The 15,381-nt window shown below is 47.0% G+C and overlaps 1 protein-coding gene across 1 annotated transcript in view; it reads right to left on the bottom strand.

Moving 5' to 3' along the window:
* Window positions 1–15,381, bottom strand: part of CCBE1 (collagen and calcium binding EGF domains 1) — a 184,878-nt gene that overhangs the window by 91,197 nt on the left and 78,300 nt on the right. The window lies entirely within an intron of this gene.

The raw sequence follows: 15,381 nt of genomic DNA, 5'->3' as shown, positions 1-15,381 counted from the left end.
ATCCAGTCAGGCCGTGGTTTAAAGCCATGTGCACTGAGACCTCTGGAGAGTAGGACGCCTCACACTCCTTCAGCGCTGACATTCTTTATTCTCTCGCAGTCAACGTCATCGACAGATGTGACTATATATTCCACCTATTTTAAGACAGAAATGGAAAAGGCGACCATTCTGCCCTCGTGAGTGTGATTTCAGAATGGAAACATTTTTCTTAAAATGTCCCATTGAAAGAATCCTCCAATAAACCATTCATTGTCCAGCACCCAGAGGTAAAAGAAAGTATACAGGAATCGATGCATCCTTGGGAGGGCACTGAATTTGGTGGCGACTTTTAGTTGGTCTGTTACATCACTCGAAGCTGTGAGCGCCCCCCACCCACACACTGGGCTCTGGCTGTTACCCCATCACTTGTGCCAACAAGTTACGAGCAGCCTCTGTCCCAGAAGCCCAGGTTCAATATCATAATTCAAGAGCCCGCTCCTTGCGTCAGCTCCTTGGGGTTCTAACTTCAGATTAGACAGTGGCCAAAGCAGGTTGTCCAACTTCCTTTGAAGGAAGGCGTTCCAGAGCTCATGTAGAGTGAACATGGTTAGCTGCACAGTAGAATGTGCAAAAGCTTCAAAGAAATGCTGTATCATGTATGGATGTCAGTAACTGCGGGTCATTCTGTGTGTTTTAGGAAGGGAAGTCAGCATTTCAGTTCCAGCTTGGACATCCTGAAGAAACAGACTGACTCCATCTGTTACAAATGAAATCCTGTCTTAGCACAACCACAGCTGAACTTGGGGGGCAGGAGGTCCACAGGATGCTGGCGGGAGGCTTTGCTGCCTGCAGCCTTGAGAATGAAATGCACTTTCTACCCATCTTGGGGGATCAGAGTCACATCATTTTCAGGATTTACTCCCACTGGCTCTCCAGGTCTCAACTGCACATGCTCACAGATCTGTCATATGTACCCTGGAACTTCCGTTCCTCCTTTCCCTCATACTGAACCTCAAATTTGGATCGGTCTGGTGACCAGCTGCTTCGGGAAAGGCATGAAATGCAGACCAGGCGTCCCGTCCTCAGCCCCCGACATATTCGCAGAGCTAAATCCCAGCTGTGGATAAGTCCTGGGGGTGCTCGGCACCCAGCTGCGTCCTGTCTTCCAGGGCTGATTACGGGGGGCCATGACAGAGTGCAGAGCACAGGGAGACCCCGGTGCGGCAGGACAGGAGAAAGTGACCCACAGCAACACTTGCCTCCCCAACATTATTTCCGGGAGATGATTAATGGCAGCTCGGGGAGTGACCTTCATCAGATGTGTTGTAATTACTTATTGAATGTGACCCAGCTGCAGAAGACAAACGTTTATGCAGCATGGAAGGCAGCTGGAAGCCGAGCCCCTGTGGCAAGGGTACAAGTGGGAAGACAGGCAATGACCTTGGGTAGGAATTTAATTAAAAGAGCTTCTTTCTGCTCAGACAACCCGTCATTTGTTAGGAGGCTCTAATCAGGCCTAAAGTTAATAATTATTTGGAGAATCAATAGCTTATCACAGTTTATAACTGCTCCAGCCTACACTGAGAGTTTTCTCTTGCTTTTATTCCCCCCACTACAGTGGTGGGCTCCAGGGAAAGAGGGCGTCCCTATAAGTACATTTTATGGATAGCTTGGCTTGAAACAAAGGGGCCACTGTTCACGGGAATATGTACACATTTTCTGACTGCGTCAATAAAATTTATTAAAAATAGAGAAAAAGGGCCTCCTCGGTGGCGCAGGAGTTGAGCGCTGGGTTGCGAAGCTGCCCGCAGCCTCTGCAGCGCCGGTTCGATCCCCGGCTGCTCCCCGGCCACCAGAGGAGGGTCCCACATGGCGTGCAGACCTCTCCTGCCGCCCGCTGCTCCCCTCAGCAGTGTACTTCGTCAGTCTGCCTGTTCTGTTCCCCGCTCTGGCTCTGGTGAATTCTCTCACCCTCCCGGGCTTCTGACTGTACCCAGTGCTTGTATAAATAAATAAAAAATAAATAAATCTTAAAAAATAAATAAATAAATAAAAATAGAGAAAAGACTTAAAAACTCTCTCAAAGAAGAATGGAAAACTGCTTTTTATTTGGTGACTCAGGTGTAACTTGTGCCTCCCTTCTAAGTGATTATAATGCCTCTTTCTTTTCTATGGTTACATTTTTATAGTATAATTATATGTGCATGCAAAAATAACTGTGTCTACGCAGTTATTTAGTTATTGTGGTAAGACCCCAATGTGAGCTCTACTCCCTTAAATGTTCAGGTACACAGCACAGCACTGTTGACTATGGGTACATGGTCCTACAGGTACAGAGAACTCGCCCATCCTGTGAAACAGAAATGTTACACCCCTAAACACTTCTCCCCACTCCCCTCTTCCACCCAACCTCAATTTGTACTTGTGAGCTGAAGGAAAAATGGTCACCTGGTTTATGACCTCAGGAAACTTAATTTTACACAAATTCAGTCCACATTGCAACAAAGTGGAAAAAGAGGGCCTCCCTGGTGGCCAAGAGGTTAAGACACAACCTCTGAAGCTATCTGCTGCCTCTGCAGGGAGTTTGATCCCTGGCCAAGGAGCTACCCACGTGGCGCAGCAGCTCTTTCCTGATTCACCCGCTGCTCCCCTCAGAAGTGTGTTTTAGTCAGTCTGGCTGTTCTGTTCCCCACTGTCTCTGGTGAATCCTCTCACCCCCCACACCTCTGGCCTGCACCCCAGTTTTTGTATACAGAAATAAATAAATCTTTTAAAAAAAAAAAGTGGGAAAAGAGTTTTCCTCAGTGCAATGGTCTCCTGCGATTATGGGCAGTGCTGCAGTCAGTGGAGGCTGCAGGAGGATGGGGGTCTTCTGCACAGAAGCTAAAAATCAAAGAATTGACAAGACTATTCGATCTTTCATTGCTTTACTTGTGAATTCTTAGGTCTATAAAGCAAGCAGGCAGAGAAAGTCTAGGTTTAAGCCAAAGTCATGATTTGTAAAGTTGAGTTATATTTATGGATGCCTTAAAATTATACCTACACACTAGAATTAAAAAATAGGTCAAAATAGGGCCTCCCCGGTGGTGCAGTGGTTGAGCACTGGGTTGCGAAGCTGCCCGCGGCCTCTGCGGCGCCAGTTCGATCCCCGGCTGCTCCCCGGCCACCAGAGGAGGGTCCCACATGGCGCGCAGACCTCTCCTGCCGCCCGCTGCTCCCCTCAGCAGTGTACTTCGGTCCTTCTGCCTGCTCTGCTCCCTGCTCTGGCTCTGGTGAATTCTCTCACCCTCCCGCGCTTCTGACTGTACCCAGTGCTTGTATAAATAAATAAATACATAAATCTTCAATAAATAAATAAATAAATAAATCTTTTAAAAAAAAAAAAAAGGTCAAAATAGTGAAATTCTACCAGTAATCCTCCTGTAGTCCTCTTATGCTCTCTTGTGTGTATGTGATGCTGCATCATACAAGCTGGATGGTGCGAATACCTGAGCTGGGGGAGACCCTGCTGGAAAACCAGGAACCAATCAAAAGCCACCTTTTAGAACGCTAGCAGTGGGAAGGGCCAGAGCAGGACCTCTATGATCCGAGCAGAGAGGGTAAAGGAGAGAGCCCTGGAGCCCTCAGTGGCTTTTGCAAGCTTTTACTGGGATTTACCAGCTACACGGCAGGCAGGGGTACCGGGGGGCTGGGAGGCCTGCGAATCTTCCCTCTTCCTGGGCTCTCTGGCATTCTCTCATGGTCTCTGCTTCTCTGCTCCTTTCACTCTCATTTTCTCGCTCTGCTGGCGTCCCCATGATGCTGCCCTTATAATCACGGTCTCTCAGCCCAGGTGTACCCACTTACGCATGCCCACACCCCACTGCAGGTGCCCGCCATCAGGCATGCATTCAGGACCACAGGGATCCATCATCAATCCTAATGCGGGAGGCAGAAAAGCCTGATATTTTTTTACCTTGCCCTACAAACACTAACTGGAAAAGGTAGAGGTGTGAATCCAGCAGAGTTGGGTAGGATGGTGGCCACTTACCCCCATAGGCAAACTGCTGTGTCTCCAGAGACGGGCCAGAGAATCAACCAGATGCAGGAAGTGGGAACAAGAGCCCCAGTGGCTTCAGAGAGACTGAGGAACAGAGGCCTGAGTTGCTCCCCCTTGATCCGGCGCACTCCCCTTGTTCCGGCCTGCTGAGCCTTTCAATGATGAGCCAGCATCTACCTGAGCCACCCGAGAGCTGTTCCTTCAAACTGGAAGCGCCGTGGCTGGAACCTGGGGTTTCCCATTGGAGGGTAAATGGAAGTGATCAGGTTTTATCTGCCCTCCCGCTATTAGCATTAATGATCAACACATGTGGTCTTACACGCGTGCCCGATGGAGTGGGCCTGTGTATGGTGTGGGTGTGTGTAAGTGGGCACACCTGAGCCTGGAGGCGCAGCATATAAGGGCAGCGACACAGAGGTACAGAGAAGCATGCGGTGGGGTGCAGTGAAGACAAGAGAGGAGACCAGGAAGAGGGAAGATTCACCAGGGCTGGGAGGCCTGTCAGCCTCCCGGCCCCCCGGCCTGCCCTGTACCTGGCTGCCTCACTACAAATGGTGCAGAAAGATCATGAAAAGCCACTGAGGACTCCAGGACTCCTCCTTTGCCAATCTGCCTGGATCATAGAGAACCTGCTCCATGCCTTGCTGGCGCTGCACCCATCCACAGGGTACTCCACAACCTGTCAGCCCCTGGGCTGCGCCATCTGCCGCCTAGGGCTTAGGAGAACTGCAGAACACGGGCTCTGACATGTCCCTCCCCAGGGCCAGCGGGAACTCCCGTCTCTTCCCCACAACCTACCCCGAGATGGCGTAGAAAAGCTTCCCTCACATGCAGTGAAGCCTTCGCTAGTTAAGACTATGTCGTTCCTGTGCCCCTGAGCGAGCGAGGGGTGGCGTTCAAGGCCGGAGGTCTTCCATAGGCAGCAACTGTATGGATTGCTCAGGTGAAGAACAAACTGTCAGCATGTCCACGATCAGGCAAGGTGAGGAGGGGCGGGCAGCCCAGTGTGAATGGCACCAGAGGCACAGGTACAATTGCCGTGCACACCTCGCAGAAACGTGGACTGACTGAGCACACGCAAGTCTGGTGTCTTGTTTTCAACATAAAACCCCAAACACATGTGTTAGAGCATGGGGGGGGGGCAAGCTGTTGAAATAATCATCTGCTTCTGATTTTTTTAAATAATATTTGTTACTGGTGCATTCCCGGCCATCTGGCCAGCACGCCTAAGCTGACAATCAGTAGCAAATATCAAGGAGTTTTTAATTACAGGAAAAATAATAAATTGAAAAAGCTCTGCCTTCTCCCCCCACCCTGACTCTGGATCAGGAAAGCATTGCCACTGTTTGCTTTTGGTGCAGAGCCTCGTGAAGCTGGCTCTTGGCAGGTGAGGTCCCTACTGGGTGCTTGGAAGTTGAGCTCCTAGACTCAGACCCAACACATGGGCCTTGCTGATGCCTCCCAGGGGCACAGAAGCCTCATGCTACTTGTGACATGAAAGGTGGTGAGAATCCAGTTCTTACAAAGGGGCTTGACATTTGGGAGTCATTGGAACACATGCAACAAAGGCACCAGGTTGGTCACAATCATAACCAGCCCCGCCTCACCCAGGCTTTGCACTGGACAACTCAAGGATAAAATGATCACAGCTTGGGTACCTGGTGGTGGAAACGAAGCAAAGGACAGACCCAGGAGCTGTTTAAAAGGAGACAAAGAGGGGACATCAAAATGCACTTTGCAGGGCCAGCCACATCGATCACCCCAAATCCCAAAGCATGATGGCTTCCAGGCTGGTGTGACCAGTGCAGCTGAAATGCTTTGTCCCTTGACACAATGGGCTTGGCTAATGTTGCTGTAGGAGAAGAAAAAGTGGACCCAGGTGGGGCACTGGAAGGTGTTCCAAGGGCCAAAGCAACAGTCATTCCAGTGGGGTGTGTCAAATAGGAGGCCGTCTGGGGGTGACTGAGGGTCAGAATGTGGGGAAGCAGGAGGAGGAGGAAAAGAGAGGAGGGCTGGGAGTGTGATTTAGGCAGGTGAGGGGTGATGCAATCAGAGTTCCAGAAGTCTGTTCTGTTCAGAACAGGCGCAGGTCTGGGAGGGAGCGAGAGGCAGCCCCCAAGGAGGGTAGCTGAGAAGGGCTGTGCAGGGCTGAGCTCAGGCCACAGCAGGGACACACTGGCCATCAGCTTGTCCTCCAGACCAGGTCAACCCTGAGGGGTGAGGGGCAGGCTGAGCCTGCATCTGAAGCTTGCGCTGTTCTATTGTCCACCCGGTACCTGTTCCTTCAACAGGAAGAGTGACCTGAGGGCAGCCTCGTCCAGCCTGGGTCCAGGGTGGCGTGAGGCTGCAGGCAGGGCGAGCTACGGAATCTGCCAGGCCTGGGGCAAGGTGAAAATCTGAACAAGGGCCCCACAAGTCCTGACACCGAGGCTGGCTACAGCATGTGCAGGGCCCTGGTGAGCAGGCCCTGTGGCTGTGGAGCCAGCTGTGCCCGCGCATCGAGGACCACCCGGGCCCCGGCTCCGAGGCCAGGCATTGTCAGCACGAGATAACCTCTTCACAGCAGAGAGATAAAAAGCCTGTGAAATTCTCAGTGGGTTTTCACTTTTCCTTCCCCCAAAAATTCAAAGGCAAATCTCAGACTAAGGCACAAAGCAGCATAAGGCACAGCAACCTGAAGACGTTACCCTGACCCGTCGTCACGCCACCGGTGACCCCAGAGCCACAGCAAGCAGGGCTGGAACCGCGACAGCTTCCCGGCCTGCCAGCCAGTGTGCACCTGCCTGACAACAGCGACGGGGCTTCCAGGAGCGTGGGGGTAACAGTCAAGGAAGTGTTTCCTTCATGCAAATAGTTTTCCTACCCACTTGGTAGAGCAAAACCTTCCAGGCCCCTCCTAATATGCCTCTTTTCATTAAAAAGGTCCTGAGTCAATTGCTTGTGCCTTGTGACCATCTTTGGGAAGAAATTTCTGGGGCAAGTGGGGTTCATTTTAATACTGAACATGGTTACTTGTGCTCCTATGCATGCTTTGCTGGGAACTCTAACTCAACCTCCCTCTAGAAATATTATTAAACTGAAGCAAGAAATAAAGGTATCCTAAGATGATGGAAGTGTTATGTTACTAGACAGCCAGAACTTTAGTCAGTTAAACCCTCCTTAGAGGCGCGTCTGGCAGTATTTGGGGGGAAAGCCTACAACAAAGGAGGAGAGAGGCCCTTAGTGTCCTGGGAGGGACCGAGCTGTCCCGCTCTGCTGCTCACTGGCTGATGCCACTAATCTTAACATATTAGCAAAACTTCCAAGCTCCCTTAAGAAAAATAGCATCTCTGACATCATGGCTATCAGTTGCTTCTTAAGAAATACCCCCCCCATGCACACACACATCTTATTAAGAATAAAAAGTATGAAGGATTTCCTTGAATGTCTAGTTACCAAAGAAATATTTAAAGCCTCCAAAACCATTAATAAAGATGAAAGTTACAGTGAATCTAGCAAGGAACATAAAAAGAGAACATGGACTCAGTTGAAGATGGGCTTCTTAAGGTACCCCCACAAATGATTTTATCCTCACAAATCACCCCGTCAAGTGGGCGAGGAGCAGGTGTTTCTCAAGGTCTTTCCTTGTTCGACCCTTCATTGAAAAAGTCTGATTTTTTATTTTATTTACTTTTTACTTTGTCTCCCGTGATGTGGGAGATGAATCCACAAACCTATATAATGACATAAACTAATTGTTACTTTAATGAAATATATTTAAAAATAGTCTTGTAAAGGACAGCAGGCACTTTCATTTGTTAAATATTCCTTGCTTGTTGCACCCTGCAGGTGCTAAAGGGAAACTCCCCAGGATGAGGCACTGGGAAAACAAATGATGGAGCTGAAGCTTTTCCCTTGACTGCACCCCAAGACCAGCCAAAGCTGTTGCCCAAGTGGATCACGTGATAATGTGGTGCTTGTATGGGTGAGAGATGCACCCTCTGGGACTCACTTTCCAGGGCTACTGGTGTCCCTGCTTTTGGCATCCAAAACTACATCCAAAGACTAGCCAGCAATGAAATCTCTCGACACACCTCCATGCTACTCCGTGCTGCTGGCAGGGATAAAAGCCACCGTGGATAATGTGCAGATCTGTCCAGACCGACTCACTCCAGGCTTTGTAAGACTCCTGTTTCACCACCTAGAGCAGGGATCCAAGATCTCCCTTTCCTAATGCTATTTTTAAATTGGACTATTTGAAAAAAAATGAACATGTTTTGAATTTTAATGTTGTCTACTCATAAGCTTTTGAAAGATTGTTGTGGCTATCATGTTTCTAATTTTTTTGAAATCTGAATTTATACAGAAAGCACCACAGTCAGAAAAAACCCCTTTGGAGCAAAAGTGGATTCCCTACAGGGGTCCTTCCTGCAATTTCCAAACCTGAACCCCCTGTATTTGTCTGCTCAGGCTGTTATAAAATCCCACAGGGACGTGGCGGGTGTTACACAATAGACATATTATTTCTCCGAGTTCAGGAGAGTGGATGGCCCAAGACCAAGGCACCAGTGGGTTGACGTCTGCAGTGGCTCTCCCCTTGGGTTGCACATGGCTGCCTTCTCTGTCCTCACCTGCCTATCCTGGTGTTCTTGGGGTGGGGGGCAGGGATGGAGAGGCAGCTCTCCATGTCTCTTCTTCCAAGGATGCTCAGCCTCCTGGATCAGAGCTCCACCCTGATGACCTCACTTAACCTTATCTCCATAAAAGTCCTCCAAATACAGTCACATTGAGGGTTGGGCCGTCATCATAGTCTATGGGGGTTGGTGGACACCAACATTCAGTTCATAACATGTCTCAATCCTGACACCCCTATCTGGCAGAAGCAAGAAGCCCTCCCTCCAGCAACCTAGACAATGGAAGAATCCACCATAATAGGATGAGGCTAACTCCCCTTAAACACGTGTGACATGTATCACTGCCACCCACTTGCCACAAAGTTCAAGACTCCCTTCTGTCTCCGTTGCTTACTTCATGACTTTGCCAGCATTGTGCTCCAAAATGGTATGTCCAATAAGAAGAAACATTGTTTTCTGAGCACCTACTGTATTTCAGGGACCAAGCTTTCACATCTATCCATTCTCTAATTTTCACAAAATCCCGGCAAGGAGATCTGATTCCCACTTTACATATTAAAGAATAGAACACCAGAGAGATGAAGTGAATTAAATCACACAGCCAGTTCAAATTCGTATTTACAGAATGTTGTAAACACAACAGGCACTTAACATGTCCAGGCCGACATCATTCCCAGGAAATTGTGCAATTTTAGTCCCTCCTCCCCGACTCTTAAAAAGGATAGACAAGGTCATTTTTTTTTAAAAAGGCTTGCTATTCATTTAGTCTCTCCTTCAACAGGCACTTCCTGAAGACTTGCCAGGAGCTCTCATAGGTGCTGGAATGTGTGAGGTGTGACTGCTGGAGCTCAGAGTGGCTGGGGGGCAGAAGTTCCTGGGAACTGCCCTGAGAATTCAATAGGGAGGCCGCAGCCACTGACCCCTGGTGATGTCAAGTGCTGCTCCTAAGGGAGAGGGGGGGATAGTGTTTTGAGGGACATGGACTCACTCAGAAGGGAAAAAAGTTCTGGTGAGGCCACTCAGATGCCCTCTGAAACAGTGAGAGGAGCTAGCAAGTCAGGTCTCTGAGCCGGAATTTAAAGCAGTCAGGTCTTGATCTGGGGAGCACAGTGGCTTTCAGGAAAGGGTGTCTGCAACTTTTCCCACTTCTGCAAGGCTTTGACTTAAGTTCCAAATAGCTGTAAGCAAGAGCAGGTTACTAGGGCAGGGTCCTGAGATCACAGTGAGGGAAAAAGAGTGTGATATGGCCAGGGCAGTGACCTCCTAGAAAATGAAAGGGAAATAGTCCTCAGGGACATGCTGGGGGGGCCAGGACCTCCCAGGGGCTCCGTGGCAGTTCATCAACTCCATATTAAAAATGCTCTGTGTGTGAGGTTTCCAGAAAGGACAAAGGGCAAGACTGCTGCTGGGCAAAGCAATCAGTAGACGCCCCGCACACGGCTCCAGGAAAGCTGGCCCCCCCTGGCTGCCCACCAACCAGGATGAAAATCCAGGCATCAGCGCCTCTGTCATTCACACAGTCCCCAGTGGTGCCCTGGGCCTGGATCCCACAAAGCTGGTCCTCCAGCAGGGGAGCCATATTGCTTCAATTTCATGCTCCATCAGAGGACTAAGTTGACTGCTGAGTTGAAATATATGAGCCTGTGCCAGAAATTCACCCTAACACTCCTGATTATAGTGATCGTCAACCCCTCCACCAAGTGAATGTTTTTTTTTTGGGGGGGGGAGGGGGAAGATGGGGGGAGTTCACAGTAGAGCAAGTCAGGATTAACCTACTGCCTTTAGAGGCAGGCTTGTTAAGGGCATCAGGGAAGCCTGAAGCATTTCACACATAACCACATATTGCTTTGCAATATCACCTGACTTTTCTTCATGTCTCTTTTTAAATAGGTTGCAAGTTTTTTGATAACTGATTTTTTTTAAGTATCTGTCCACATAGCAGTCACACTAAATACCAGTATTAATGAATTACTGATTGGATGGCATGGACAAACAGTAGGGACACCTGGGACTTAAAATAAGGTTGATTTAACATCCCAGTGTATTTTCTCTCTGATACACACAGTAGCGTGATTCTCAAACTATGGGTCAGACCTGGAAATTTATTAGAAATGCAAATTCTCAAGCCTCACCAAAACTATAGAGGCAACACTCAGCAACTGAGCTGCTTTTACGTGTTGTCTAGACCCTGGACACTGCTCTGTTTAGACTATTGGAGAGTCCACTCTAAACCTCAGGTCCTGGAGACCCCAGGGAGATTCCACCTCCCTTTCAGAATGTTCTAGAATTGGCACCAAAATGGCCAATTCTGCAGAGGCTGTTTGGGCAGAGGTCATATCTGAGGAAGAACACACAAATGAGTCAATATGTTACCTTGGCATCCCTTGGCATTTTCATAATTACTGATGGTGAAATGGAATAAACCATGAAGTCCAGATCAGTGAGTGAATGTGTGTTTTTTAAAAAAAAAATGTCTTGGGGCATTAGATCAAGCCCCCGATCAGCTTGCTATCGAGTTTACCCTAGCCAAAGCTGTATTGTTGTAGCTGTCACAAATTTTAGTTTTTTCACTTGCCCTGTGAAGCTGGAATCAATTGTTATAGGGAGACTAAATAAAAGAGGTCCCAGATTTCCTGTTATTACAGGTCCCTATTTTTTTTTGAGATGTTAGAATAATATCACATGGGTGTTTGGGTTTTTTTGGTGTGTGTGTACCATAATTAAACCCACCTGAAATGGCACTGCAAAGACTACAGACTTTGCCAAGAATTGTTTTGACACAATTTCCAAATGAAACACTTCAGGGAAGAAAAATGACTATGTAACTTTTTTTTCTTAACTTCCTCTTATGGTTTTATATCATATTGTTAAAAAAAAGCCTTTAATGTGAAATGTCAAAATATGTAAATCAGTCAAAGTATTTATATTGCTTGAGCAGGCATGGTTGGATTAACCTCATTCACTTTCAAACTTAGCAAAAAGAAAGGCAAGGGTGACCCTGAGGTCTGGGAACCATCCTCAGATGCCAGGAAGCTGAATCCCAGTACAGTGTGCAAAAGAATGAACTGTGACCTCTCAGAAGTTGAGTGCTTCATTCAGGCTTAAAGACACTGAAGAGCAGATGTCTGTGCCCTTGAGATGGTTAATTTCATGTACACTTGGCCAGGGCTTGTTTCAAGCTTGTTTCAATGCTGGTGTTGATGGGTTGAGCTTTTTTTTACATGTAATTAACACTTAAGTTGGTCGACTGAGCAAAGAAGATTGCACTCCACTACCCGGGCAGGTCCCAAGAAATCACTGAAGACTGAAAGCGTACAGCCAGGTTTGCTGAAAGGGAAGCTGTTCCTCTGGGCTGAATACAGAAAAATCTGTCAGTTTCCAGCCTTCAGATGCAAGACAACCACTCTAACTCTTAGCTATTGCTGGGCTGCGGTCTGTCCTACAGATTTCAGGCGTTCTAGCCCCTGCCATCATGCAAGTCTTAATCCTGCCCATTGGCTATAGATCCTGCTGGTTCTGTTGATCTAGGGAACTCTTAATAATACAGCTGCAGGCCTGAACTTTTAACTCCTGGTTTCCTTGCAGTTGATAACCACACATTTCTGTGCTCATCAGGTTAGTTGACATAATTGGGTCCACCCTCCAGAAAAAAAAAAAATCATGTTAAATATAAGTGCTACATCTTTCCAGGTAGAAAAAGTGTTTGATACTACAGTACCCTAGACTTGAATAATTGCCATTGACATCTGAAGTCCTAAAGAGCTTCGTCTATACATCCATTATTTCATTTACTATACACTGGAATTCATCTATTTTCATGCCCAGCTTCCCAAAATCACTGAGCATCTTGAGAACAGGAAAAGTCTGAATTTAAAGAAAAAATTTGCTCAAAATGCATTAAATATACTTCTTTTTTGCTAAATGAATGTACTGTCAACATTTTCAAAATAAATACCATTCCAATTCCCTTCTGTTTCTTCCTGTCTCTTCCCCTAACCCTCACTTGGGACATGCAAGATCTGTTCTGGACCCAAGCAGAACCAAGCTAGCATTAAGGGATATGCAGGTGCCGCATAGCTCTTGAATCATGTGAGTTGACTCATCACTGGTTCAAACCAGTGCAGATCATGAGATCTGGTTAGTCACGGTAGGTGGCATTTTCAGCAACTCTAAGGGAGACACAGTGTCCTTTGAGACTCAAACCAGGTGTCATAGAATTTATAGCAGGTGATTTAGTAAACTGATGGTCTGGAATGGAAGCTTATAATCCAACTTTACTGTATCTCCTTACTCGATACACGACACTTACAGGAAATGAATCGCTAATGCTGTGCATTAGAGAAATGGAGTGTGTTTAAAACATCATAGTAGGAATTCTACTGCCCCAAAAGGACTTGTTAAAAATTGGGTCAAACTGCTAACAGATTGCACGAAATTCCTTCCAAATGGCTTACAGTTCAGCTCTACACATAATTCCAAGAAAATGTACCTTTAAATGTCCATGTTCTATTCCCTTATGAAAAAAAAAGGAAATTTGGACATATGCCACGACTACATTCAACAAATTGTCATCAAGATTTTGATGTTACAATATCTAACAAGAACCAGCACAATAAGATCAGTCAACATAGACAAAAGCGCGGGAGGGTGAGAGAATTCACCAGAGCCAGAGCGGGGAACAGAACAGACAGACTGACGAAGTACACTGCTGAGGGGAGCAGCGGGCGGCAGGAGAGGTCTGCGTGCCATGTGGGACCCTCGCTGGTGGCTGGGGATTGAACCGGTGCTGCAGAGGCTGCGGGCAGCTTTGCAGCCCAGCGTTCACCTCTGCACCACCAGGGAGGCCCCGCCAATAGAATCTGGTGGTAGTCTGCAGTTACCTACACAGCTCTCACTTCAGTTATATGGACTCAGTCTTTTTCCCAAACTATTTATTTAAATATTTAAAGGGCCTCCCCGGTGGCGCAGCGGTTGAGCGCTGGGTTGCGAAGCTGCCCGCAGCCTCTGCAGCGCCGGTTCAATCCCCGGCTGCTCCCCGGCCACCAGAGGAGGGTCCCACATGGCGCGCAGACCTCTCCTGCTGCCCGCTGCTCCCCTCAGCAGTGTACTTCGGTCCTTCTGCCTGCTCTGCTCCCCGCTCTGACTCTGGTGAATTCTCTCACCCTCCCGTGCTTCTGACTGTACCCAGTGCTTGTATAAATAAATAAATAAATCTTTAAAAAAAAATAAAATAAAATAAAACAACATAAATTTATTAAAAAAATAAATAAATAAATAAATAAATATTTAAAAATACAAAGACATTAAAATGGCTTAAAATTTTGAAAAATACACATAGAAATTTACAGTGAAAATTCTTTCACCCCGACCCTCTTCTGGCTAATTCTTTCTCAGTAACTTCTGATATTGATTTAGTCTATATAGTCCTAGAGTTGGTTTACACACATGGAAGATACACTGTCATTTTTATCACAAAATGTTTCAGACAACTTTCTGCACTTTGACTTCTTTAGTCTTTATTTATGGATGTTTGGTCAGTCATTTATAAAGTCCTACCATCCTACGTTAACATGTTTGGGGTAATCATCTGGAAGACTGGACACAATCCTCTCCTCAGTCACAACTGATACCCCAGTGGACAGCACTGGGAAGAAGGCCCTCCCACCTCCCAGAGTTTCATCTTCTCACCTCTTTGTTTTCTTTCTATATATCAAGGCGTACACAACATACGGTAAAGGGCACCTTTTTAAGTAGTTTTACAAAATGTAGTCAGTAACTACTATCAATCAAGACATAGAACAGATTCATCACCCACATATGCATCCCCCAAGGTCCCTTCAGTTAACCACTGATCTGTTTTCTGCCCCTGTATCTCTTCCCTAAGGAGGTCATGTAAGTGGAATCAGAGCAGAGAGGGTAAGAGCCTGTTGGCCTGTGGCGCCTTTCCACTTAGCACAATGCTTTGTGACCCACTCATGTGCTGGTGTTAGCAGCAGTTGGGACCTGTTTGTTGCTGAGAAGTATTCCCTAGCCTGGATGCATCTAAGTTTTACGCATTCCCCTAGACGGCGGCTTACTTTCAGTTTTTGGAGATTACAAATGAAAGTTGCTATGAATATTTGCACACATAGGTTTCTGTGCAAACACAAGTTTCTGTTTCAATGGTAGATACTCAGGAGAAGAACTGGTGGTCATTGGATGAGTGTGTGTTTAACTCAAATGTCAAACTGTTTTCCAAAATGGTTCTAAGGATCAGATGATTGTTTTTAAAGTAGGTTTTGTGTTTGAACTACACAGACGCCACTTTACATTCAGGAAAAGATTAAAATCCATCAGTAAAAATATTTTTATCAATGAACAGGTTCATTAGAAACATCAGTATTCAATGGAGACAGTGTCAAAACCCTTCACAGTTATGACTATGGGGACAGAGGCACAAGTTCTGACATCTTTCTGCTTGTATCTGGCTTCTAGTAACATGTGGGATGAAATCATTTTGCCTTCTTCCTGCCATGAGGAGCTGTGAGTGGGGCCAGACGTGGTGGCTTCACCCTGTTGCTTTCCTGTACACTCACCCTCCTGCCAGGAAGGCTTCTGTCTCTGTGCCAAACAAATGGGGAGCCACTTCCAAAGTACCCATTATAAGGAAAGCACATCTGTTTTTGTTTATAAATTGTAACTTTTTTTTCCAGGCACTGCTGGCTTACAACACTGGGTAAGATTTAAGGGAACAGGTTCACACCTCTTCAG

The sequence above is a fragment of the Talpa occidentalis genome, unplaced genomic scaffold (genome assembly GCF_014898055.3).
Source record: "Talpa occidentalis isolate TD23 unplaced genomic scaffold, MPIMG_talOcc4v2.1 talOcc4.13, whole genome shotgun sequence".
NCBI classification, from domain to species: Eukaryota; Metazoa; Chordata; class Mammalia; order Eulipotyphla; family Talpidae; genus Talpa; species Talpa occidentalis.
Note: the sequence above shows the minus strand (reverse complement) of the source record. Positions and strands in the feature narration are given on the sequence as shown.